This window comes from Monodelphis domestica, chromosome 1 (assembly GCF_027887165.1).
Source record: "Monodelphis domestica isolate mMonDom1 chromosome 1, mMonDom1.pri, whole genome shotgun sequence".
In the NCBI taxonomy this organism is placed as follows: Eukaryota; Metazoa; Chordata; class Mammalia; order Didelphimorphia; family Didelphidae; genus Monodelphis; species Monodelphis domestica.
The window spans coordinates 22,526,604-22,553,004 of NC_077227.1; positions in this window are offsets into that span (position 1 = coordinate 22,526,604).

The following is a 26,401-nucleotide window of genomic DNA, read 5'->3' on the forward strand; positions in this document are numbered from 1 at the left end:
GTTGAATTAAGGGAAGGAAAAGAGAAAGGAATTCATTTGTGAAATTCCTGGGATCTTGAGGGAAGGGAAGAATTTCAAACTTAATCTGTGTCAACAAGATGATGTGGCACACAAGAATGCCAGCCACTTTCAAAGTAGCATACTCATCAAGGTAAAGAGTTGATGGTGCCACTAACTCTTTCTTGGGCCAGCCAGTTCTCTAGTATTGTATCCTTTGTATATTGATAAGTTGGGCAATTCCCAGTGGGTAACAATCAGTATGGTGAAGGGCCATGAGATCACATCGTAGGAGGATCTGATGAAGAAATAGGGGCTGTTTAGTCTGGAGAAGGGAAGATTTGGTAGAGAGGGGCATATTCTTTATCTACACTATTTGAAAGGCTTTCACATGAAAGAGACATATTCTGGTTAGCCCCAAAGGTCAGAAATAGGAGTAAAACATGGCAAATATAGAATTAACTTAAGAAAAACTTGCTAATGATTACATGTATTTGAAAACAGAAAGGGAGATGTTAGAAGGCTTGTGGGTTTTCCTTCTATGAAGGGCATGAAACAAAGACTACCTGCCCACTCTGAGAATTTTCAAAAGCATGTGATTCCACTCCCCCTTCCCCCCGGGTACAGATTAGACTAGATGGCCTCTGAATTTTCTTCCATCTCTAAAATTCTATGTTTCTGTGAACTCCACCAAGCTGGGAAAAATTCAAGTGTTCAAGAATCAGAACGGCTCCCTTCAGAGGCTCAGCAACCTCAGGGTTGACCTCCAAGTGGAGAATCTATTTTTAGACTAACTCAGCTCATTAGATTATCTACCAAGCTTTGGAGAGGTTTTAATATCTTTTAAGAGAAGGAATACTCGCAACAGATGCAATAATTGGTCCTTGAAATACGTACTGACGTGTCCAGCAAATCAAGAAAATGAGGGCGTCAGTATCTTCATTTTTATTGGACATTTGTGTGCAAAATATTGAAATATCCAAAGTTAGCAAGCATTTAGATAGCATTCTGAAGTGTTTGAAGCTCTTTGAATGATTTGATTCTCCTGATGTGTACCGCCATCTAGCAGAAATTGGGTTTGGATCACTACCTCAAACCAAATCTCGATATATAAAAGGTCATAAACAAATTAGAGAAACAGAGCAGAAATTACCATCAGGTCCATGGATAGGGGGAAAGTTCATGACTGATCAAAGCCTAGAGATGATCAGAGGAGGTAAAATAGACAATTTTGATGACACAAAATTAATAAGTTTTTGAATAAATGAAGCAAATGAAGCAAAAAGAAACAGTTAACTGGCTATTCCAGAGGATCAGAGATCAAGACAGCTCCTTATCCTTTTGACTGAGAGTTGACAGACTAAAGACTGAGACACATTTTTGGATTTGTCCATTATGGAAATTCTCTTTTTGTGACCATAGTGATTTTTTGCAATGGTTTTTCCTTCACTGGATGGGACTGGGAGCTGGAGGGAGAATACTAAATGCTTAGTAATTGAAATCGGATTGATTTTTTAAATGCTGTTTTTAATAACCTCATGAAATAAGGAATTATCATCTCCATTTCTTAGATGAGAAGATAGTCTCAGAAAGGGTGATTGCATGACTTGTCTGTGATCACAAAGCTATTGTTGACTATCAAAGACAGAATTCAAAAGTGGGGCTTCCTGACTTTTGGCCCAGCATTCTCTCTACTTTCCCACACAGCATCTTAAGAGACAAGACCATCATTTACTGTTGAGTTTTATGATACAAATGAAGCTAATCAGAGACTCTCTAACTATTACTCCAGGATGCAGGATAGGGAAGCATGGTATTTGTTTTTATAATTGTATTTGGCACTCAGCACATCTGAGACTCACAACATGCTTCATAAACATTAATTAATTATGCTTGGCTTGAATTTAATTCCTCCAGTGGCCAGAGAGGATGTACTGAAGACAAAAGTCAGCTGGAACCTGGCACTGATTCTAATTCTGGATTTTAGGCTCTGCTAATAATAGTGACTATAATAGCTGACACTTGTAATCTTCCAAACACTTGACATGCGTGTATTAATCAGCTGTCATGCCACCCCGTGTGATGGAGAAGATTACCCACCTCATTAATAGTCCAAGAAAGTGGGAGAGAATGATTTTTAATGCCTTCACATTTTGACTTCACAACAACCTTCCAAAGTCAAGGTCTGATTCCGTTTGTCAAAGGTGGCAGAGAAAATGTTTTCCAGCTTCTAGATGACCATTGTGGGATCAGTTTCCTACAGAGGAATAAACTCCCATTTCATTCCAAGGTGCCTTTCTTGAAATTTGTACAACCTATAATGTCAATTGTATCATTCTCCTTTTTTGCACATAGTTAGTATGAGGAAAAACAAGAACCTGGGGGTATACAATGGGTAAGTCATCAAAGGAGGGATTGGGGATCCACTCTACACGTTCCCCTGTTTCACTGCCATTGCCGTACTAGACCAGGAATTGAGATGATGAAGGCTGCTGACTGATGTGGCCACATTTATCTTCTTTCCTCAAAGTAATTTCCTGTTCATTCCATTATATTTATCATGCTTTCTGCCAATATTTCTGCTGTGCCCTCTGGATTTCCCTTTTCTCCCTCACTCCTTGCTTTATGTCATATTTATTTGTGGCAAAGTCTTACCCTTCCACCAGTGCCCCAGAAGTAGACTGTATGCTCCTTGAGGGCAGAGAATGTAATCTTTGTATGCCCAGTGCCTATCACTTGGGAGCTGCTTAATCTTGGCTAAAGTTGTTGTTCATCCTTAGTTTTAGAGAGGATCAATGAAATCAAAGGGAGATGTCTTCATTTGCTCACTAATTGGATTTAAGAGATGTAAAGCCCGCTGAGCTCTTTCTTGCAGAGTCATCAAAGTTCAGTGGCAGGACAAAAGTCAAGATGACTAGCAGCAGTCCTGGATGCAATGGATGGCTCAGTGGGGTGATTGTGTGGGAACCAGAGTAGCGCATTCTACTGGGAGCAGCTGAGAACCACCCACTATTGCCATTCCATGAAGAAAATTGATCACCAGGCCGCACCATCTGCCCTGCCATTATGCTTTTCAAAACCCTCAGCCCTGTTCTTTGACCTTTTGGAATAGCCAAAGGGCCCTGGCACCTGGCTATCTACCTGAGGCTAAACCTTTATGACTTCTTGGCCTTTCTATTGTGTGTGTGTTTGTATGTGTATGTATGTGTGTGTGTGAGAGAGAGATGATAGATAGATAGATAGATAGATAGATAGATAGATAGACAGATAGATGAATGGACAAATGGATAAGGAGACAGGTAGACAGAGGGGATAGAGAGATAGACATAGATAGATAGATGGATAGATAGATGGATGGACAGATGGACAGACAGACAGATAGACAAATGGATGGGTGGATGGATGGATGGACAGATGGACAGGCAGATAGACAGATAGATGGATGGATGGATAGATGGTTGGATGGACAGACAGACGTGGGTAGATAGATAAAGAGACAGGCAGATAGACAGAGGGAATAGAGAGATGAGACAAATAGACATAGATAAATAGTGGAGATAGATAGATAGATGGCAGACAGACAATGACAAATTGATAGATAGATATAAACAGATATCATCATATATAGATAGGTATTTATGTATATATACACACAAGTGTGCATATATACTTTATATATATGCACATATATGTTTATATATGCACTTACATATGTATATATAAGCTTCATATTTATATATACTTACATGTAGAAACATATATGTATACACATATGCATCTATAATTTTCTCCCAATTAAAGTAAAAGCCTTTTACACTCTAAATGAGAATCAAAACTAACTTAAAAAAATATTACACTCCCAGTACTTAACCTATTGCTTAGAACAGTGTGTGCTTAATAAACACTTTCATTCATTCATTCATTCATTCATTCATTCATCCATTCATCCTAGTGGCAGTGCCCTGGAAGGGTGAGCATGCCCACTGGGACCTTGAGCTGGGAGGACATGGAATTCCTGGTTAGTTTGCAGTTCCTGGTGCTGTTTCTCAGCTGAGATTTAGGTGAGCAAACTCATGTCAGGGAATTGATCCAAGGTCTATAAAAGTCAGTTGACAGAGCAGCTGCCCCCTCTTTTCTCTTCCTTCTTGCCTCTCTCTGTTCAGAAGACAAGAGTTGTATGGCGTCCACTCTTGGGGAGGCTGCCTCTTAGATGCCAATAAACACAGGCTCTGTCCTTGTGTGCATCTAATTTCATTTCAGAGTTGCTATATCCCCTCTACATCACATTCACAGAAGCCTAGAACTTAAATTTAGAACAGTAGTTGGTCCATCATAGGAATTTAACTAAAAGCTTACCACAAGGACAGCTAGGTGGTTCAGTGGATAGAGAGCCAGATTTGGAGTCAGGAAGACCTGGATTCAAATTTAACCTCAGACACTTCCTAGTTGGGACCCTGGACGAGTCACTTAACCCCAGTTGTCTAGCGCTCATCACTCTTCTGCCTTGGAATTGACATTTCGTGTAGATTCTAACAGAGGGTGAGGGTTTAGAAAAAAGAAAACCCCTTCCACAATCAATTGAACATACTGCGATTCTCTTGTTTTATTAGTGAAATGAGACCCCAGATTGTGAAGTGACTTGTGTGGCCTCACCCAGCCAGCTCCTGACTGACTAGGAGCTGGTAGCCTTTCTCCTTCCATAAAGTCTGTTAAGCACAGCCTCTTCAATGTTCTCCTAGAAAGAGATCCTCTAAATATAGTGTGCAGAAATGCTGTGAGTCACCGGAGCTTTTTGACACTAGGTTGGAATAAGGTTTTTTGTGTTTTTGTTTGTTTGTTTTTTTATAGAAAAGCAAACCTTAGTAACAAAGAACTAATTCTGAAGGGGAAAATGCATGTTTAAGCCAGAAGGCACTAGTTAGCTGGAGAGGTGTGAGCTCTCCTCTGGAGAAGCCACACGCAAGCTCAGAGAAACATCCCTCCTTAGTGGAGAATGATCCCTGATGGCATCCCATCCTTCAGTCCGGTGATTCATTTGTTTAGCATTGTAACTTTTATTTTACCTTCACAGAGGCATTGTGATTCTCTGGAAAGAATCCTCCACTCGTTAACATCTCTGGACCTAAATTCAGCCTCTGCTCCCTGTTAACTGTGTGACCTTGGGCAAATTCCCTTTGTGCCTCAGTTGGAGTTTCTGTAAAATGAGAGGACTGGGATAGGTGACATAGAAGCTACTTCCCTGTTCTGAATCTGTCCCACAGTGGGTGCTACCCATGCCCTTTCCAGAAACATGTGCTTCCAGAAACATATTTATCTAGTTCCATAGATGCATGTCCCTCCAAGGGACCCTCATTGTCCTCAGGCACATGGCCCCAAGTTGGCGTTCTCCATTTGTGTTCACTCTCCCCACAGGTGCTTTGTGATTTGGTGGGAGGGTGCTCAGGTTTATGGGAAAACAAGTCTTGTCATCCTTTTTGAAACATGTTATTTTGTTAAAGAGTTTCATTTTAACCAAAAAGAGTATGGACCACCCTATCTTAGGTGCCCAATGCTCACTTCCCGAGCACTTTCCAATCTGTTCCAGCTCCACATCAGTTGCCTTGCTCCTGCTCTTCTGCTGTCAAGCTCCCTGTTATGTTTTCTCTTGTGCCCTATTAGAATATAAGCTCTTTAAGAGCAGGGATGGACTTGTTTTCTTGTTCTTTCATGCCCAGATCAGTCTCCGGCACATGGTTTGCCCTTAATAAATACCCAATCTATTTCCCTATCTGAACAACGTCTAATCAGGGCTGTTTTAAGGATAGATTGACACGATACACACAAAATGCATTCCAAACCTCATAGCACTATATAAATGTTCTCTGTTAATATATTATGATAGAGAGAGTATAGTATTGTCAACATGGAATCTAGAACCCCCAACGTGTAGCCTAATAAGATCTGATGAACTCCATGTTTCAGGACTAGCTTGTAAGTTGGAGACCCCAAAGCTTGTCCTTGTTCCCTGTTCCCATTAGGATTCACCCTGAAGGGAATCTCAGGCTAGCAGTTTCAGACAGAATAATGGACCCTAAGATGAAGACAATCCACTTGAGGTGGAGGCTAAATCCAAGCCAAGTGACTCTGTAGCGCAATAGGCAGTGCATCAGTCTCATAAGCTGAAGGTCCTGAGTTTGATCCTTGGAAGGAGGGTATGATATCCTGGGAGAGGCTTCTGGACGCAAGAAGAGTCTGAAACTGCTAGCCTGAGTTTCCCTTCTAGGTGGATTCTCATAGGAAGAGGGAACAGGTACAAGCTTTGGGGTCTCCAACTTACAATCTATTCCTAAAACTTGGGGTTCATCAGATCTTACTAGGCTACAAGTTTGGGGTTTCTAGATTCCATGCTGATAGTATAGTGGATGGAAAGATACATGACATACTGTCTGAGCAAGTCATTAAGCCACTGACTGTTACTGGAAGCTTTGAAAAACTTTTAGTTGAAGGGAAAGTACCAACCTACATTACTTAAGAGTCTCCACACCTAGGACATTCCCTACAATGATGAAATCACAACTTCAGTCTCTGTTTCTTCTTCTTCTTCTTCTTCTCCTTCTTCTTCTTCTTCTCCTTCTTCTTCTTCTTCTTCTTCTTCTTCTTCTTCTTCTTCTTCTTCTTCTTCTTCTTCTTCTTCTTCTTCTTCTTCTTCTTCTTCTTCTTCTTCTTCTTCTTCTTCTTCTTCTTCTTCTTCTTCTTCTTCTTCTTCTTCTTCTTCTTCTTCTTCTTCTTCTTCTTCTTCTTCTTCTTCTTCTTCTTCTTCTTCTTTCTTCTTCTTCTCCTCCTCCTTCTCCTTCTTCCTCCTTCTTCTTTCTTCTTCTTCTCCTTCTTCCTCCTTCTTTGTTCTTCTCCTTCTTCCTCCTTCTTCTTTCTTCTTCTCCTCCTTCTTCCTCCTTCTTCTTTCTTCTTCTTCTGCTACTTGTATCACTAGCTAAATAGAAAAGTAGACACAGTGGTGGGGGCTCATGAGCTTTGTTTCAAGCACCCAGAACATCTTAAACCTAAGCTAGCCTTTCTTAGAGGATCTTCAGTAATAGCTAAGGTAGAAAGGGGTTGATGCCAGGTACTATATGCAAATGACCTGAAAAATAATCCCCAATTGATTAAATAATTTTATCATCCTGTGCCTCACTTGACTTAGATTCATAGGCAAGAAGAAGTTTTTAAGCATGGGCCCAATTTTCCCCTCAGTTGCTCAATGGCAATCCATGTAAATAATTGAGTGTTCAGCCCACATGTCTATCGCCGAGGGTGGATTTTGATCTGTTATTGCTAAGAAACCTTCCTCTTGCCAAAGACACATTTAAAATATACATTTTGTTCTGTTTCTTTCAATTATGAATTGTGGAATCACTGTCTCTATTTCCTGGAGGCTAAACAGAATTTATTTCCATACTTGAAGCACCATTCCACTAGCAATCCTCTGGAAAGATGAGACTGTAGGTTTTGTCATAAACACATAACATTTAAGGAAACTAAATTAATTAAATGCACTTTAATATTGAAAATACAAAATAAAAAACCCTAACCTGGGATGTATATTTTATCTGTCTTGTTGGGAGAAGAGAAAGATGAAAGAAAAATGTGCACTTAAGTATTCATTTATTACTGCAGACCTGTGAGTGGCAAACATGTGCGGATGAAAAATGAATACTAAGATCTGATATTTTTGAAATAAATGGAATAGAATCATTTAATTCTTAAAGAAAAAAAAAACAAGCACAGTCTCGGACGCCATCGAAAGAAGCTTCATCACTAATAAGATATTTCTGGAGGCCTGCAAAAATATCATCCATTCGGCAGTTCATAAAATTTCCCCCAAAATCGAATTTACATTTGGCAAACCAATTAACAAATTCTAATTTACACAGTGTGGAGGCTTATAATTGGCAGCTGTGCATTTTTTATGAGTCATCTCGTTAATCTCTTATGGTAATCAAACACAGATTTAAAATTCATTGGTGTTCGGGATACATGTAACTAGTTAAAATTCTTAATTAAATTAGGGTGACTCCAAGAAAAGTCACTTTAAAAGTAAAATCATCCAGTGTTATGACTAATGCAAAGCCAATTAGCATAAAGGAGGTTGGGGGGGGGAAGATGATGCCAAAGACTTTGAAATTGGAGGCACCTGCTATTAGCGTACTTGTTACGCTTTTATCAATTAATCATCTCTCTCCAAGTGTGAGAAGGAAAAAATGGAATGTTGTGAATAGAAGGGGAATGATTAATTGCAAGTGTTGAGTGGCTGACGGGCTCCATTATTACCTGTTCTTTAAAGATTTTTGGACATAAACATCTGTGATCAGTTTTGGAAACGTACAAATGAGACCAAAGCATCCTGGCTGGGCTGGTTGCCTGTCCTTCTCAGACAGACAAGGACCCTGATTGTTTTTCAAGTCTCAAGGACTGCTTCTGGCCTTTCTGAGCAGACTCTATAATGGGCCCTCACGATGACTTCATCAACAACACTGAATATTTTCATCTTTTCCTCAAAAAGTGTCTCGTTGATTTTTAAAGATGAATAATTCAATTTAAACAGGTTTTTGTTAAATGCCCACTAAGTTTAAAGCACAGTGCTGGGGTGCTGGAGATACAAAGATAAAATGAGTTAATCCCTCCCCCCAAGGAGGATACAACAGCGTAGAGAGAGAAGGAAATACAAGATATAGGCAAAGAAAATTTTAAAATGTTTTTCCAGGTGTGGAAAGGGAAGAGCTCTTGAGGACATTCTGAAAGGCTTTATCCAGGATATTTCACTCGAGCTGAGCCTTGAAGGAAGTTGAGAATTCTTAGAAGTGAGGGAGGGGAGAGAACATTCTAGGGACAGAATTATACAAAGGCACAGAGTTGGGAAACAGCATGTCATCTATGGGAAATGGGAAGATGGGAGCTATAGCTGGAATTTAGATGGAGGGACCTTTCATCATTTGAAGCGAGTCTGGGAAAATGGGTTGGAGTCCAACTGTGAGAAGCCATAAAGCTACAAAGCAGATAAAATCTAAGCTTAGAGTCAGAGAGACTTCATACTTCAACCCCACTCTGACATCTACTGACTTGGGGACTTTGCACCTCCATCTCCATGTACTACATCAAGCAACTTCCTGAGATTTGCTTACTGCATCATTGATGGATGGTGATCTGTGCTGGTGAAGGACATTGATGCACTGAGATACGCACATTATCAAAATCACATCTTTACCTATTTAACTTAAGCCTAGGAAATGGAGGGGGAAGAGACAGATCTTAGATTTGAACTGAAAGGGACACTCAGAGGCCATGGAAACCCTTCTGATTTTGTAAATTATTAAACTGAGACCCAGAGAGAAAAAATAACTCATTCCAGGGCACATATGTAGTTATTTGAGAGGCTGGATTTTGCAGAACCTATGATGCCAAATCCAGTACCCATGTTGTACTCTATGGCCTCCTAAATTTAGTCCTGGTTTGTTGAGGTGGAGAAATCAAACCCTACATGGGGAGAATTTTCTTTCTTTTGTTTCCCTTCAAAATTATTGTTTAATTTTAAAAAGTGTTTTAGTTTTGAGTTTCAAATTATTTCCCTCCCTCTGTCCCCTCTGTGACACAGAGAAGTCAATGAATAAAATATCAATTATACTTGGAAAATGATGGGAAACATAATTAGCCATTTAACAAAAATAAAGTGAAAAAAGTATGATCCAATTTGCACTGAGAATTCATCAGTGTTATCTCTGGATAAGGATAGAATTTCTCTTCATAAGTTCTGAATTATCTCTAATCATTTATTGGTCAGAGTTGCTAAGTTTTCCACAGTTCATTATTGTTACAATATTACTGTGAACAGTGTTTGAGTGCTCACTTCACTTTGCATCAGTTCATATAAGTCTTCCTAGGTTGTTTTTGTTCTTAAACTATCATGCTCATCATTTCTTAAAACACAATAATATCCGATCACAATCCTATATCACACCTTGTTCAGATATTTCCCAATTGATGAGCATCCCCTCAACTTTCAATTCTTAGCCAAGAAAAAAATCTGCTACAAATAATTTAGTATATACAGATTCTTTTCATTTTCCTTTGATCTCTTCTGGATATATCCAGCAGTGGCATTGCTGAGTTGAAGGATATGCACGAATTTAGAGCATTTTGAGTAGTTTAAAATTATTCTACAAAACAATTGGACCAGATCACAACCCCACTAACAGTACATCAGTGTTCCTATTTTTCTACATTCCCTCTAGCTTGTCATTTTCTTTCCTGTCATGTTATCCAATGTGATAGGTGTGAGGAGGGGAATACCTCAGAGGTGTTTCAACTTGTGTTTCTCTAATCTATAATGATTTAGAGTATTTTCCATGTAAATAAATAGCTTTTACTTCTTCTGTTCATATTCTTTGACCATTTATCAATTGAGGAATGGCTCATTTTTTATAAAATTGACTCATCTCCCAATATATCTGAGAAATGAGACTTTTATCACAGAAACTTACTGTAAACTTTTTTCTAGTACTTCATTGTCTGTGGTACCTTGTGGTTGCCCCAATTTTCTTTTTTAATTAGATCTATTCTTGCTTTTGTTTTGTCAAAGATCATGATTGCTACACCTGCCTTTTTTATTTCAGCTGAAGTCTAATAGATTCTGCTCTAGCTCCTTATTTTAACTCTGTGTGTGTGTCTCTGTTTCAAGTTGGCCTCTCATAAAGTGTGTATTTTGGGGATTCTGGCTTCTAATCCATTCCACTGGCTGCTATCATTTTGGGGGGAGTTTATCCCATTTAAAATTCACAATTATGACTATTGTATATTTCCCTCTATCCTACCTCTATCCTATTTTCTTCTGTTTATTCTTCTCTCTATCTCACTCTGTCTCTCTGTCTTTCCACCTCTGTCTGTCTGTCTGTCTCTGTCTCTCCTCAAAAATATGTTTTGATGGGGGCATCTGGGTAGCTCAGTGGATTGAGAGTCGGGCCTAGAGGTGGAAGGTCCTAGGTTCAAATATGGCCTCTGACATTTCCCAGCTGTGTGACCCTGGGTAAGTCACTTTGCCCCCATTGCCTAGCCCTTACCACTCTTCTGCCTTAGAACCAATACATAGTATTGATTCTAAGATGGAAGGTGAGGGCTATTGAAAAAAAATGGTTTTGCTTCTGACAGTTAATTAGTTTAATTCATTTGTCCTTTTATTGAGCCCCTTCCCCTCATCCCCCTACCCTATCAAGTAATAGGATGTGAGAGTCAGCTTAATCAGGAGTAAAAACCCACCCTCATAGCTGTGGGAAGAGAGAGAAAGTCAGCTTACTAAGGAGACCAGCTCCTTGTAATCCAGGGAAAGTGAAAGAGAGAAAGGAAAAAAGAGAGAGCTAGAAGGAGCAGATACCAAAATGACTGAGAGAGACCCCGAGTGAGTAAGACACAAAGCACAATGCTTTGTAGCTAGGTCTATCATTTATTTTGACAACGATCAAGATTTTTAGAGTACATAGAATTTTACACATTACATCATTTAAGAGGTGTGACTTTCCTTCAGAATAATGTTTATAAAAAAGCTTTACCCAAAACATTTCTAAGGTGTTTCTAAAACCCAAGCAATTGAGGAATATTGATAACAACTTGGAGATTTACAGGGATCAGGAGAAAAGAGAGTCTGGGTCATTTGATCATGACATTACAGAAGCTTCTTTGGACATCAAAATAATGAACAACTCAAGGATTATATGAAGAAAGCTTTCAAGAGATGTCTTTATTTTGGTTATAGCTAGGCAATGATTTTTGAGCTGCTATTTTAAGACTCTGACCTTGCCAAAGAAATCACAGGCAAGCTCATGAGCCTGACTTTATGGCTGCTTTTCCTCGGTGGGTCTAATTTGTCTTAAGTTCCTTCATATCCCCCCTTTCTCTTATCTCCTTCCCCTTCTATTTCCTTATTAGTTAATATAGATTACTTTATCCAATTGAGTGTGCATATATATTCTTCTTTCTTTGGATACATTCCAATGAGAATAGGTATAAATATTGGCCACCACCCCTCTCTTCATTCTCTCTTCCATTGTAAAAACCCTTCCTTGAGTAACACTTTTATGTGAAACTAGCTTCTCCATTATTCCTCTCTCTTTCCCTTTTCCCAGTACATCCCTTTCTCACCCCTTCATGTTTTTTGAGATAATTTTGACATAATAGACTCATACCCACACCCTCTCTTTATGTAGACTCCTTTTAAATACCATAATAATGATAAAGCTCTGAGTTACATGTACTATCTTCCCATATAGGAATGTGAATAGTTTAACCTTGTGATTTCTCTTTTATGTTTTTATTTTTGTTTTTCTTGTGTCTTGTGCCTGGAAGTCAAAATTTTCTATTTAGCTCTGGTCTTTTCATCAGGAATTCTTGAAAGTCCTCTATTTTATTAGATATTCATTTCCCCCCTGTAGGATTATATTCAGTTTTGCTAGGCAGATTATTCTTTATTGTAATCTTAGCGCTTTTGCCTTCTGGAATATTATATCCCAAGCCCTCTGCTTCTTTATAGTGGTAACTGCTAAGTCTTGTGTGATCCTGATGGTTCCATGATATTTGAATTGTTTCTTCCTGGCTGTTTGAAGTATTTTCTCCTTGACCTGGAAGCTCTGGAATTTGGCTCTAATGTTCCTTGGAATTTTCATTTGGGGATCTCTTTCAAGAGGTGATCACTGAGTTCTTTAAATTTATACTTTGTCCTCTGGTTTTAAGGTATTAGAACACTTTTTCTTGATAAGTTCTTGAAATATGATAACTATGCTTTTTTTAACCTTTGCTTTCAGTTATACCCACAATTGTTAAATTATCTCTCCTGAATTCATTTTCCAGGTCAATTGTTTTTCCAATGAGATACCTCCTATTTTTCATTCTTTTAATTTTGTTTTATTTTTCTTGCACTTGCCCAATTCTACTTTTTAAAAAATTCTTTTCTTCAATGAGCTTTTAAACCTCTTCTTCCATTTGGCCAATTCTGCTTTTTTTAAGGGTTTTTTTCCTCAGTAATTTTTGTGTCTCTCTTACCAAACTGGTCATCCTTTTCCCAGATTTTTCTTATGTGACTTTCATTTCTTTTCCTATTTTTTCCTCTACCTCATCTCTTTATTTAATGTTTCTAAGAATTCTTGTTAGGTTTGTGTTCAATTAGCCCTTTTTCTTTGAGGCTTTGATAATAACCATCTTCAATCTGTTGCCTACTGAGTTTGTGTATTTGTCTCCCCTGCCACCATAGTAGCTCTTTATGATTAAGTTGTTTTGTTGTTGTTATTATTGTTGTTTGCTCATTTTCTAAGACTATTTCTTGACTTTGAACTTTATGCTAAAGTTGGGCACTGTTCACCTGGAGGGCACAGTGGCACAGTGAATCGAGTACCAGGATTGGAGTCAGAAAGACTGATCTTTCTGAGTTCAAATCTGACCCCAGACATATACCACCTGTGTGATCCTTGGGCTTAACCTTGTTTGCCTCAGTTTCCTTAGCTATAAAATGAGTTGCAGAAAGACATGGCAAACCACGCTAGTGTCTTTGCCAAGAAAACCCCAAATAAGGTCACAAAGGATTAGATCCAACTGAAAATACTCAAACAACAAAAGCTCACTTAGAGGTGAGTAGGCACTGTCCCAAGTTTTAGACTTTTTTGTGTTGCTCTTCTGAGGGTTTGCTAGCTTTTGGTGTTCCAATGTGCTGTGATCTGGGGAGAGTTGTGGTCACTGTTCCCCTTGTTTATATTTTTGTCTTTCCCCAGGAAGGAATCCTGCTTCTCTGGAAGTACTTGTTTTCCTATTGTTCCTTAGACTGTGACCAGGTCTGTTAGCCTTCTGCAACCAAGTGCTAGTGCTCCTTTCTGCCTTAGAACTGCAACAACAGCCCTTCTCTCTTGTGACCAGACAAGCTCTAAGAGCTCCTCTTCTCCCTATAATTATGACCCATAACTGTATATTAATATTAAAACTACCAAACATCACCAAGTCTACACCTAGTACCAGTATCTTTCTGATTAGTTGTCCAAACCCTTAACTATTTCTGGGCTGAGAGATCCAAAAGCTGCTACCTCTGTTGCAGCTGCATCCCTGATCCAGTCCCAAGCCCAGTATCACAGACCAATTCTGCCAACCTCCTAAGTTGTCTTGCTCCAGAAAAAAAAATGTCTTACCTTGACCTTTGGTTGGCTCTGCTCCTCTGAAATTCAATTTGAGATGTAATTTTACTTATATATGTATTTAAATCCATACCTTTTGTCTAAAATTCTAAAGGTGATACTAAACATTGGTTCCAAGGCAGAAGAATGGTACAGTCTAGACAATGGGTTTCATGTGGCTTGCCCAGGTTCACATAGCTAGGAAGTGTCTGAGGTCACATTTGAAACAAGGATCTCCTGTTTCTAGGACTGATGCCCTGTCCACTGTGCCACCTACCTGCCCTCAATTTGTGGTGTTGTTTTCAAGTTGTTTGGAGTGGAGAGTTGAGAAAGTTTGGCCAGATTGCTGTACTTGCCCCACTATCTTGACTCCACCTCTGTGGAGTATATTTTCTTGCTAAATGAGATAACCCCCCAAAATCAAAGTGTTCATCAATGAAGTAAAAGGAAGAGTGGAAACATGAAGTCAGAGGATTTGATTGTAAATCAGCATTCTGTCTACTACTATCTGCATGACACTGAGTCACTTGCTTCTATTTTGTGGGACTCGGTTTTCTCTTCTATAAAATAAGAGGCTTGTACCTCCTAAATCCCTGTTAGCTCTAGGTCTATGATCTCAAAATTTTTTAGTTTAAAATTGTTCATCTAATTTTTAAAAAAGTAAAAATTGTGCATGAAACTTCAAATCTATATAACTTTGTTTTCATAATATAGCATAATATAATATTCTTTTAAAGGAGATTAATCAATCTAACAATCAACTTTCAGAGCTCTCCTGTTCTTTTGTGATTTTTTTTCTGTTAACTTCTGTGCATTGAAAAAAACTGCTTCAGTGATCCTCTTTCCTCCCTTTCCTTCCTTCCTTCCTTTCTTTTTTCTTTCTTCCTTTCTTTATTTCATTCCTTCTTTCCTTTCTTCTTCCTTACCTTTTTGTTTCCCTCTTTCTTTCTCTCTCTTTTTCCCTTTGGCTACTCCATCCCATTCTGGCTTCTCCTTCCTACCTCCTCCTCCCATTTAAAAGAATAAAAGAAAAACAAGTCTTATAATAAATATTGTACAATCAATAAAAATAAATTTCCTTTCTTGTCCAAAACTACATGTCTTATTCAATAACTGGATTCCATCATATATCTGGCCAGAAGTATATAGCATGCCTCATCACTGGATCCTCTGGAATCATGGCTGGTCATTGAATTATCTCCTAATTCTTAGTTTGGACAGACCTGTTTTAACATCTGAGAATGTTGATACTATGGTGTATGTACCTTTGCAAAGACATTTTATTAAAAGGTAAAATGATGGAAAATTAATTTAGAAGCATGTTTCTAAATCAATGCAGCAAAAGCAAAGTGCTGAAAAGATTGGCTAGGATGTACTTTTCATTATTCCAAGATTCATATGGGGATCTCTAATGGCCCTTGAAAATCCAGAGCTTATCAAGAAATGGGACTTTAAGTGTCATAAAATTGCTGTGGCTATTTATCTTTGCTACTTAGAGATAAAGTCGCCAAAAATGCTCTGAAAGGAGGAATCTTGTATTGTTGACAATCCCCAGAGCTACCTCACCTGCTAAACTTCCCCTCCTTTTCTGGCATGGGAAGAGAAATGACTTTAGAGTCAGTGAAACTGAGTTCAAAGCTCATGTCTTACCATTATTGAGACTTTTTACAAGTTATCAAACTTCTAGTGGTCCCAGCATCCTCTTCTGTTAGATGGCAGCCTCTCTTCTTGTTCAAAAGTTCTGATCCTCCCAAGATGCATAGAATATTTTGTTAACATATTAAACATTGCATCATGATATATAAATATCATATCATGTGATATAATAAGAATAATATAATATTGAATGTAGCAACACAAAAGAAATATAAAATGATATGGCATATGGTATAGGATGATATATTTTTATGGTACAATATGATATGATTTTAGAATATTGTATGTTATATAATGTGATGTGACATATAATACCATAACTTCTGAAAATGCTTATACCTTTCTTAAGAAACCCTGGAGAAAACTGATAGACTGCCTCCTTGGTCACGAACAGTCTCTAATGATGGGTTTTCCTGCTATGACCAAGAAAACTTGATGCTACAAGATACAATTGGAGGTTTTGTGATTTCATCACTGTTGGGGGAGCTCTGACATTCTGAAAAACACTTTGGAACTGTGTCCCCAAAGTTATTAAAGTTCACATATCCTTTGACCCAAGGATAACTGGTCTATGTTCTAAGAGAAAAAGAAAAAGGAAAAGAACCTCTTTCCCAATTAATAAACAAATATATTAATACACATACAAATTATATTAGTCAAAGATTGGAAACTAAGCAAGTATCTTCATGTTGGGGAATTGCTAAATGAATTTTGATAAATTAATGTTATGGAATATTATTGTTCCCATTAAAAATGCAAAATGGCGACTTTCAGAAAAAGCTAGGAAGGCTTTTATGAACTGATACAAAGCAAATGGAGTAGAATTTGGAGAACAATTTACATGATGACATCAACATTCTAGAGACAAAGAACTGTGAAAGACTTCAGGACTCTGATCTAGAAGACTGAAGATGAAACATAGCCTTAACTTCCTGCGGGAGATGTAAAGAACTTAAAATACAGAAAGAAATGGAGCAGGTGGGGGGGATGGCATAGCCAATGTAGGGATTTATTTTCTTGGAATAGGCTTGTTTATGAAAAGGGTCTTATTTTTTTTTTTGTTATCATTGTTGTTCAATGGGAGAAGGGAAGGGAGACAGATTGCAAAGCTGTGTAAAATAGATCAATTTTAAAATTAAAAATGGGAGACACTATATGGAATGATGCCTAAATTTTTTTAATCATATGCCATGATAATTCTATTAAGTTTTCACATTCACACCCAGGGACTCAGTGGAAGTGATTGGTAAGCAAATGAGTGAAAATTCTTTTAACCTATTAGACCTAGCCTTCCCTAGACTTTGTGTCACACATCCCGTCCATCTAACTATCCACCCTGGGGATCCTTCCTGTTGCCACCCATCCATCCCTTCCCCTCCCCTCATTTTCAAACTCTTGTCCTCAAAACATAAATAAAAATAATGCCACCATTTTACTGGAAGATATGAATGAGGATGCTTGGTCAAAGTATAGCTGAGGAGTCTATCAGTAGCCCCACCAAGAGCTTTTTGTTTTGATGAGGCTTAAGTAACAGCTTTCAGGGAGGATCGCAGACAGTTTTTATAAGTTAAGTCACTGGATCCTGTTTTTACCCATTTTTCTGTGACTCATTGTGTCTCCTAGCATTTCTTTTGTGTATAGGAAACAAATACCTGTGTGTATGCCTGGTTTACACAGCTCTTTTTACTTCTTCCTCCCTGTGCTTTACACAAGTTGTTTATGAGCTTTGTGATGAGGGGTTCATGATCCAAAGATTGGAAAGTTGGGGGAGAAAGGGACCCAAGCCTCTATCTCATTAGAGAACACTGTCCCAAGACAAAATCAAGTCCAGAACTCATTGAGGGAACCAGGGGAAGGAGACCCCAGCTCTTGAGGTCAGCAGTGGGCATGTGGTCAGGAGGCGGTTAGAGGGGGGCAGGATGCTATCTATGGCCATTCTTCCTAAGTCCACTAACTGGATTACATAGCAATTAATTCACCTGCTAATAAATGAGAAGTCAAAAAAGTAGCTACAGCTTGCTGATGGAGTGTTTTCAAATAGCTTTAATGGTTAATTCTGGGTGAGCTAGACCCTCTGTCTCTTAATAAAAGGCAATGACAATGGATGAGTTTAAAAAAAAAAATGGCTATCCAGGGTCTCATTCAAGGTTGTCCATTAAGTAGCTATATGAGTTTGAGTACTATAGTCATTTAACTTTTCACAATCTCCATGTCCTCTCCTCATGGTGGACTAAAGGAAATACAAGGTCCCTTTCAACTCCATGTGGTACTATGTGAAAGAGAATTCTTTACTCTATTGTTTATCCTGAGTTAACACTAACTTAAGTACCTCACTAGATTGTGAAGACAGGATTAATTTTTCTTTCTTTACCTTTTGATTGAAGCAACACAAGCTGGAACTAGGTGGAGGAACTCACAAACCACTTAAAGAATTCATACCCTCAGAAACTCAATCAGCCAGGAATCTGTGAACTCTTTTGATGAGTATTCACCCATCCAGAAGGTGAGAACTGGTTCCTACAGACACTGCCCCCCTGGGCAGTGCTAGACAATTTGGAAACTGTGATTGACCCTGTGAAGAGAAGCAGGGACAAAAGTAACCATAAAAGCAAGCCCCAAACTCTCTCAGAGGAGATTGTCTTTGAGAAGATAGTCTGAAGAGATTGTCTTCTGAAGATAGTCTTCTGATTGGGGAGAGTTTTTGAGGGAGCTTTGTTGGAGACTACAGCCTAGATTGTGGACTTGGACCTTGGCTTCAACCTAGATTGTGACTCCTGGACTACTCCATTGGGTGTGTAAAAGGCTGACCCCTTTCCTAGCTCCTGGAGAGACTAGCTTCCATCTTGGAGGAGACTGCATGGTTCCTGGTTGAGAGCTAATTAATCTCTGACTGGATTAAGCAGACCCAGAGCAAAACATTAAGGTTGGTAGGATAGATAACTTCTTTATCCCCCCTCACATTTCTCTTCTTTATTGTTTCCCTTGTAAATACTTGTAAATAAATTCACCACATAATTTCATTAAATTATTGTCCAACCATTAATTTTCACCTTTACATTTCAGTTCAATATGTATAACCCAAATCTGAAATGATCTCTAAATCTCTGACTTGCTTCAAGTTGATTCTTTAGTTTGATGTTACTGGATCTGCTTCTTCTCAGGTTAGAGGGTCTTTGAAGCTATAGAGCATAGTGGGTTGCACTTTGGGGTTGGAAGGAGGAAAATCTGAGTTTGAATCCTACCTTAGACACATCTTGACTGAGCGACCTTGGACAGATTAATTAACTCCGATTAGAATCAGTTTCCTCATCTATAAAATGGGGATAATAATATTAAACTAAATCATAGAGTTGTGAGGTTCAAATAAGTGTTTTGCAAACTGAATCACTATATGAATATTAGACATTATTACCATCATTATTATTCATAGCTCAAGCAAAAAGACATTTAGCAAAGTCATGAAGCATGGTGAGAGCCTGGGAATCATAAAACCTGACATACATTTTGGTCCATGTGCTATTCTATCTGAGTACCTATACCTTCATGAGGGTAGGGCACTTTCAGTGTTATCAGGGATATATGTATCGGCTTCTATGGCATATCCTTCTTTCCCCTTCATCCCTCAATAGATTATCAGCATCTTTTGAGAAGTGACACTTCTCTTTCTAATTTTGTTTTTGCACAGGATTGATTCACTTACCATCTCAATAGAGGATGCTCAGATTTCTTTCTCCAGCCCTAAGCCCTCTCCTTGCTCCTAGTCTGTCTTCTCCAATGTTTGCAGGGAGTCTCAAACTGGTGTCTCACGTATATATTAAATGTAATATGTCCCAAACTGAACCCATTGACTCTTGCCCAAAAAATACCCATCTACCCAACCTCCTTATCCCTCTTGGGAGCCACTGCAACTAAGCTTTTAGTCTGTCACTGGCTCAGAACTTAGGTGTCAACCTTGTCTCCCTTGGATCTCTTATATATCCATAAATGATCTGTTAAAGCTCGACAATTCTACTTTTGCAATATCTCTTGTGTACTGCCCTCTCTCTCACCACTTTATTGAAAGCCCTCAACCACCTAACACTTTCATTATTCCATTAGCCTTCAGGTTGGTCTTCCTGCCTCATTCAGATCTCTCCCCATTTCAGTCCATATTCCACTCAGCTATCAGAATGAACTTCCTAAAGTACAAATCTGCTCATGGCATTCCTCTTCTCTATAAACTCCTGTGGCTCCCTCTTGCCTTGAGGATGAAATATAACATCCTCAGCTTAGCTTTTAAATCCTTTCAGCCCTGCCTCCTTCTTAAATTTCCAGTTTTCTTACTCCCTAGTCCTCCAAGTTTCTCAAAGTACTCTATAAGGCAGTGATTCCACTGTTCTTGCACAAGACATTCCATCTTTTGACTGCATCCATTTTTTTCCAGTTGTGCCCCATGTTTGGAATTCTCTCACTTCTCATCTCTGTCTCTTGCCTTCTCTGATTTCCTTCAGGTCTCAGCTCAAATTCCATCTTTTGTAACAAGCTTTCCTGGTTGACCTTAATATCAGTGCCTTCCTTCTGAGATTCTCTCCAGTGAATACCCTTATAAATAATAAATGATTCTCGTATTATGTTTATTAAGAAAAAATCTCCATAAAATCCTTATAGCAACTCTGACATTTAGTTTCTTTAAAAAAAAACAAAACCCTTACCTTCTGTGTCTTAGAACTGGCACTACTCAATCCATTCCACAGCAGAAGAGCAGTAAGGGCTCTGCAATGGGGGTTAAGTGACTTGCTCAGGGTCACACACCTAGGAAGTATCTGAGGCCATATTTGAACCCAGGACCTCCCATTACTAGCCTGGCTCTCTATTGTCTCTGACATCTAGTTTCTACAGATTTTACCCTCCTCATTTAGAAATGGGAAAACAGAAACAGAAAAAATAACATGACTTTGGTTATAGTCATTTTTTTCTGAAACAAATTTACCCTAATTTATTGGAATAAGTTGTTCTACCTCATATACATATTCTTAGAAACTCTTTCCCACATATGTCATACTGCCAAATTGGATAATTCTTTTTTTATTGATTTGAAAATTTTTATTTAATTAATTTAGAATATTTTTCTTTGGTTACATGATTCAGGTTCTTTCCCTCCCTTCTTCCCCACCTCCCATAGCCAACCCACAATTCCACTGGGTTTTACATGTGTCATTGATCAAGACCTATTTCCATATTATTGATAATTGCACTAGTTTGGTTATATTCTTAGTAACTGCTGCAGGTAGGATTTGAATCTAAGTCTCCTGATCAGCACACAAGTCCTCACCTATGATAGCCTCTCAGAAAAGTAATTTGATCCCTGGAGTTATGATACATTATGCCCATTTTTTTTTCAAAAGTATATAAGGATTCAGAGTAAATTTAAGACAAAATTCATTCTTGTTTTCACCCCCTACTGTGTTAAAGTTACCATGTTAGATACTATTCAAAGAATTTACATCTTAGGAAGTATCAGATGATTAATTATATTTAGTTAATAAATATTAAAAATACTTATATTATAATTTAATAATTAATCCTCAACTTTTTAAAAATGGGCAACTGGCCAAGGAAGACTCAGACTTTGGAAGATGTTCAGTGTTCGCTGTCTGCTACATAACCACCTGGAAGCTTGCCGAGTCTTCTTTGGGGTGGGTACCCCACTTAAGAGCAGTTCTGCTCCCCAGTTAAGAGCACAACAGCTATTTCTGAATATTTCCTGGCAACTTACTGCATAGTGAGGAAACCTTTTCATTGGCTGCTCCAACACCTCCCTCTTCCTGGAGGCTTTCAGTTAAAGAGGAAGGCAGTCTACAAGGCTTGGGGGAAAGTCTACCTGACTGCCATGTGGCCACGAACACCTGGTGTAGCCTTTGCTTCTATCCTCGGACTGCCTATTCTTTCTTGGTTTCGGATGAATGAGTATCAGAGGTGGATGAACCACATTACAATCGTGTGAGCTTCAAAAGAGTGATCGTTTTCTTTCTTCAATGCCTATTTTTATTCCTTCCATTTTTTTTCTTATGGCTTTAGCTACCATTTCTACTACAATATTTAATATGAGTGGTGATAATGGGCATTCTTGCTTCACTCTTGATATTACTAAGAAGGCTTCACATTTGTCCCCATTTTAGATAATGCTTTCTGATGGTTTTAGATCAACATGATATATCAATCTATTCCTATATTTTCTAGTGTTTTTTTTTAAACCTTACTTTCTGTCTTTCTATTGATTCTAAGGCAGAAGTATGGTAAGAGCTAGACAATGAGGGTTTAGTGACTTGCCCAGGGTCACACAGCAAGGAAGTATCTGAGGCCAAATTTGAATCCAGGACCTCCCATCTCTGAGCTTGAATCTCAATCTACCTAGCTGCCCTGAACCTTCTAGTGTTTTTGATAGATGTTATGATTAAAATTTTCCATAGATCTTATCTTAATTTATAATTATTTATAATTTATAATTATTTATTATTCATAATTAATTAGTTGATAAAAAGCAGGCCAGAGAAAGAGAAGGCACCAACCACATGTGACAGGCAGCTCCCTTAGATACTTTCCCTTTGAGAGGTGGCCTCAGCCAAGCCTGACAGCACACCTACTTGGTCTAGGATCCCAAGGAAAAAGAGCCCCATTTTTCCCCCAAACTCTAATTTATGCTCTTGGACAAAAGATGGGTCTTCCAGAAGTCAGGAGTCTGGCATTTAGAATGGCACACAATGGGCAGGTCCACTTTTCTCAGCCTGAGTGAATAATCTTATTTAGTAGCTTCCTTATATTAAGAGCCTTATTTACAGATAAACAATGACATTGTCTCCACCCTCTTTCAACCAGTGGGAAAGAAGCCCAATCTTAAGATTAAACTTTCTTCCCCTTTGAAATCCAAAGATTGTCTTGGGGCACCAAAAAGAGAGCACAGGTTAGTGTTAAATTTCCAAATAGAAATAGGTATTTGTCAAAAGCTTTTTCTGCATCTCATAAGATTTTTGTTATTATTATTGATATGATATTGATATGATATTGATATTGAGCTCCCTGACAGCACAGTGGATGTTTTGTCTCTCTTTCTGTCCCCGATGTTTAGCATGGTGCCTCATACACAGCATGCAGTTAGTAAATGCTTCTTGACTCTGAAAGCTTGAGAGTGTCCAACTATTCAGTCAAGATGTTTGAACCAATTATGCATTTGGACACCACTAATTGATTAATAATCACTTCATAGGATCATAAGATTTAAGGATGAAAGGACCCTAAAAATTATCTTCTCTTCTTTCATTTTATTGGGGAAGAAACTGAGACCTACCAAAGGGAAAGGACTTGTCCATGGTCCCATGATTCTAATTAGCACAGCAGAGATTTGAACCCAAATCCTCTTTCTGACTCCAAAATACTGGGCACTTTGGAAAGAGCCCTTGTGTTGATTGGTTTCCTAATTGCTAATTCAGTCACAGTGGTTAAACTAGGTATACAAGCAGATTAAGCTTTTTGTTTTTGTACTTCTTTGTGATCTCCTCCAGGGGCTAATAGGCTATCCCTACTGCTCATGATTTGCTGTTATTAATTTATGCCTGAGTCTGTGGAGACTCAAGCTATGGTCACATTTGAAAACCTGAAACATTCATTAAATTAACAGGAATTGCTGCTTAATTCATTATGCAGGGATGGCAAGGCTGTGATCCAGACAATGTCAGAGGAATAGGGAGCTGGCTAAGAAATACTTTAGCCTTTTGAAAATGAATTGTAATTGTAAATTTCTATCACACACACATACACACACACATGCAGCCAGCTTGTTAGTATCGCGAGCTCCCCTCTGAAATGCGAATCATATAAAATAGCATCTTCCTTTGTCTCTCCTGTTGAATTTTGACTTGTGGGAAGTTTATCCCTCCCTCCTCTGCCCATTCAAGTCAGTTCCTGTGTGTGATCTAAAATTACTCATCCTCCTTTTGTCAGGAAATCAGACAGGAAGCATCTGTGACCATACTCGAGTTCTTCCTGGTCTAGAAATATCACTACTCTTGTCTGCTCTGGGCGATAAGATTTGTAATTGACAAGGACTTTAGCCATTCCCAGGTCAAACACTTCAAATTGAAAATTGGGATATCGAGGCAAGACAGAAATGACTGGCTCAAGGTTACACAGTTAGTGACAGGGGCAGAATTTGATTCCAGGTCACCCAATGCTAAAGTTTCTCACCTTTCTTCCATCTTGTCTTTTGAGTGCTCTCCTCTGCTCAGATTAAAAACCCCTGAAAGAGGGGTCAGAATTTTTGGCAGAAAAGAAATTTTGCTTCCTTCTGATTTGAATCTCCTATTTTACTTGCCATCAGAACAATTGCTTTTGTATTATTCAAATACTTATTTCATTATATATACATTATATATACATATACATTATATATACATTATAAATGTGTATATACACATTATATATGTATCATATATACATTATATATACATCATATATATACATTATATATATACACATTATATATACATATATACATTATATATATACATTATATATATATAGAGAGAGAGATGTATGTGTGTATACAATAGATAGATGTATATATGCATATACATATGTATATTTGACACATCTGGCTTTATTTAGTCAAATTACCAAACTCCAGTCAAAATGCTCTATAAGGTTTCCCATATGTAGAAATGTGTGAAATAGGAGAATAAAAAAGACATATTTTGGCTTCAGTGAGACACAGGAGCCAACAATTAAGTGGACTGACAATAACTAGACTTGAGCAAGGTCTTTCCATCGCAATTCTGGCTCAGAAAGATACCTGAATATTTTCATTTTCTGAATTGGGGTGAATATTTCACACTGATGATCACATTCATTATCTCTGCCTTTTTCACACACACACACACACACACACACCTTTGTCATTAACAATATCTCTGGACAGGCCATTTTGAAATCTACATTAGTTGTTTGCAAGGTGTTTCTTACTCTTTATCCTTTCTTCCAATTTGATGTCGATTTTGACTATTATTCTATATTTTTCTTAATTGAAGTCTCTGAGGGCCAAAGTATATATTGACTTTATGTGGAGGATCCATTTAGGTCCTTGTGGAATTTATCTACTTCATTCTCTGCAAGAGACATTATTGATATCTAAGATATAAGACCATATTTTCTTGGAGGTTCTTTTGCTTCTGCGTATTGGGTAGCTGAGTATACACTGAAGAGCTGATCTTAGTTTCCTTTGGGGTAATGCCTATTTTCCTCTTCCAGGAGAACCTGCTGTCTTTCCCTTCATTGTGACTTCTTTTTGTCTTCTAGTTTCATGGAGAGACATTCCAAATGAACGTGATTTTGTCCTCCTATTATAAAGCAAATTCGCTGGCCATTAGGCCAAGCTACTACACTTAAAGTAGCTGCAATTAAATTTATGGTCTAAACAGTATCTGGTTCTTGGCCCTGCCACTGCCTTTTCTGCCATTGCATCACCATTGCTGTGGAAGCAAGAAAGGATCGCACAGAATCAGCACTATTTTGGATTCTCCTTTGTTTCACAAGTCACCGTGGCCAAGGAATTCATGCCTTTCTAATGACCCACAATGCGATGCCCATCTCTCTACTTGGGTCGGGGTCAGTCTGTGGTTGAGACAATTCTGGAGACCTGAGACCTGCCAAACTGCACTTTATTGAACTTTACTGCACTTTACTTAAGAACTTTTCACCATCCAGTAGAATGGAAGCTCCTAGAAGGCAAGTACAGGCTCATTTTGGTCTTTAAACTATTCCCAATGGAATGGCCACCCCAATACCTGGATCATTGTAGGTTCTTAATGAGTGATTGTTGATTGGTTGCTTTTCATACACTAGGTGGTTGATAAATGCCTGATGAATTAAATACCTAAGCCATGATGAAAAATTGAGGGAGGGCTTGGGAGGCAAATATAGTAAAGAAAAGTGCTGGGCAATAAAATATAATAACATAAAATTACTGTTTATGATTAGTCTGTATTGATACTAGAAACTCAAGGATTATTTTGTGTTGGAAAAATAATCAGACTAATGGATTATATAATTAAATACACAAGAAATCATATAACTTAATCAATAAAAAGAAGAAAGTTCTTTGATAGAAATAATATCCATTTATGTATTTTTAATTATTACAAAACCTCAATATCGAAGGCCATCTGATTATTATGGTAAAATAAAAAGCTTTATTTGAAACTAAAAGCTTGAATTATATGTAATGGAGAAACATTAGAGATACAGTCCTTAGCACAGTGCCTGGCACATAGGAAGCACTTGATAAATGCTGACTGATGGTTGATTTGTCCACTAACAACAGAGGTATGTCTACTCCCATCTTTACTATTTGTCATAGTTTTAGAAATTCAGAAAGCAAGAAAATGAACTTAAGGGAAAACTATAGGCAATGAAGAGGTTAAAACATCTCCATTTGCAGATGGTATGATGGTATATTTAGGAAACCCAGAGATTCAACAAAAAAAGAAAAGGAATTGAAATAATAAATAGCTTCACTAAGATAGTAGAATATGATTAATCCACAA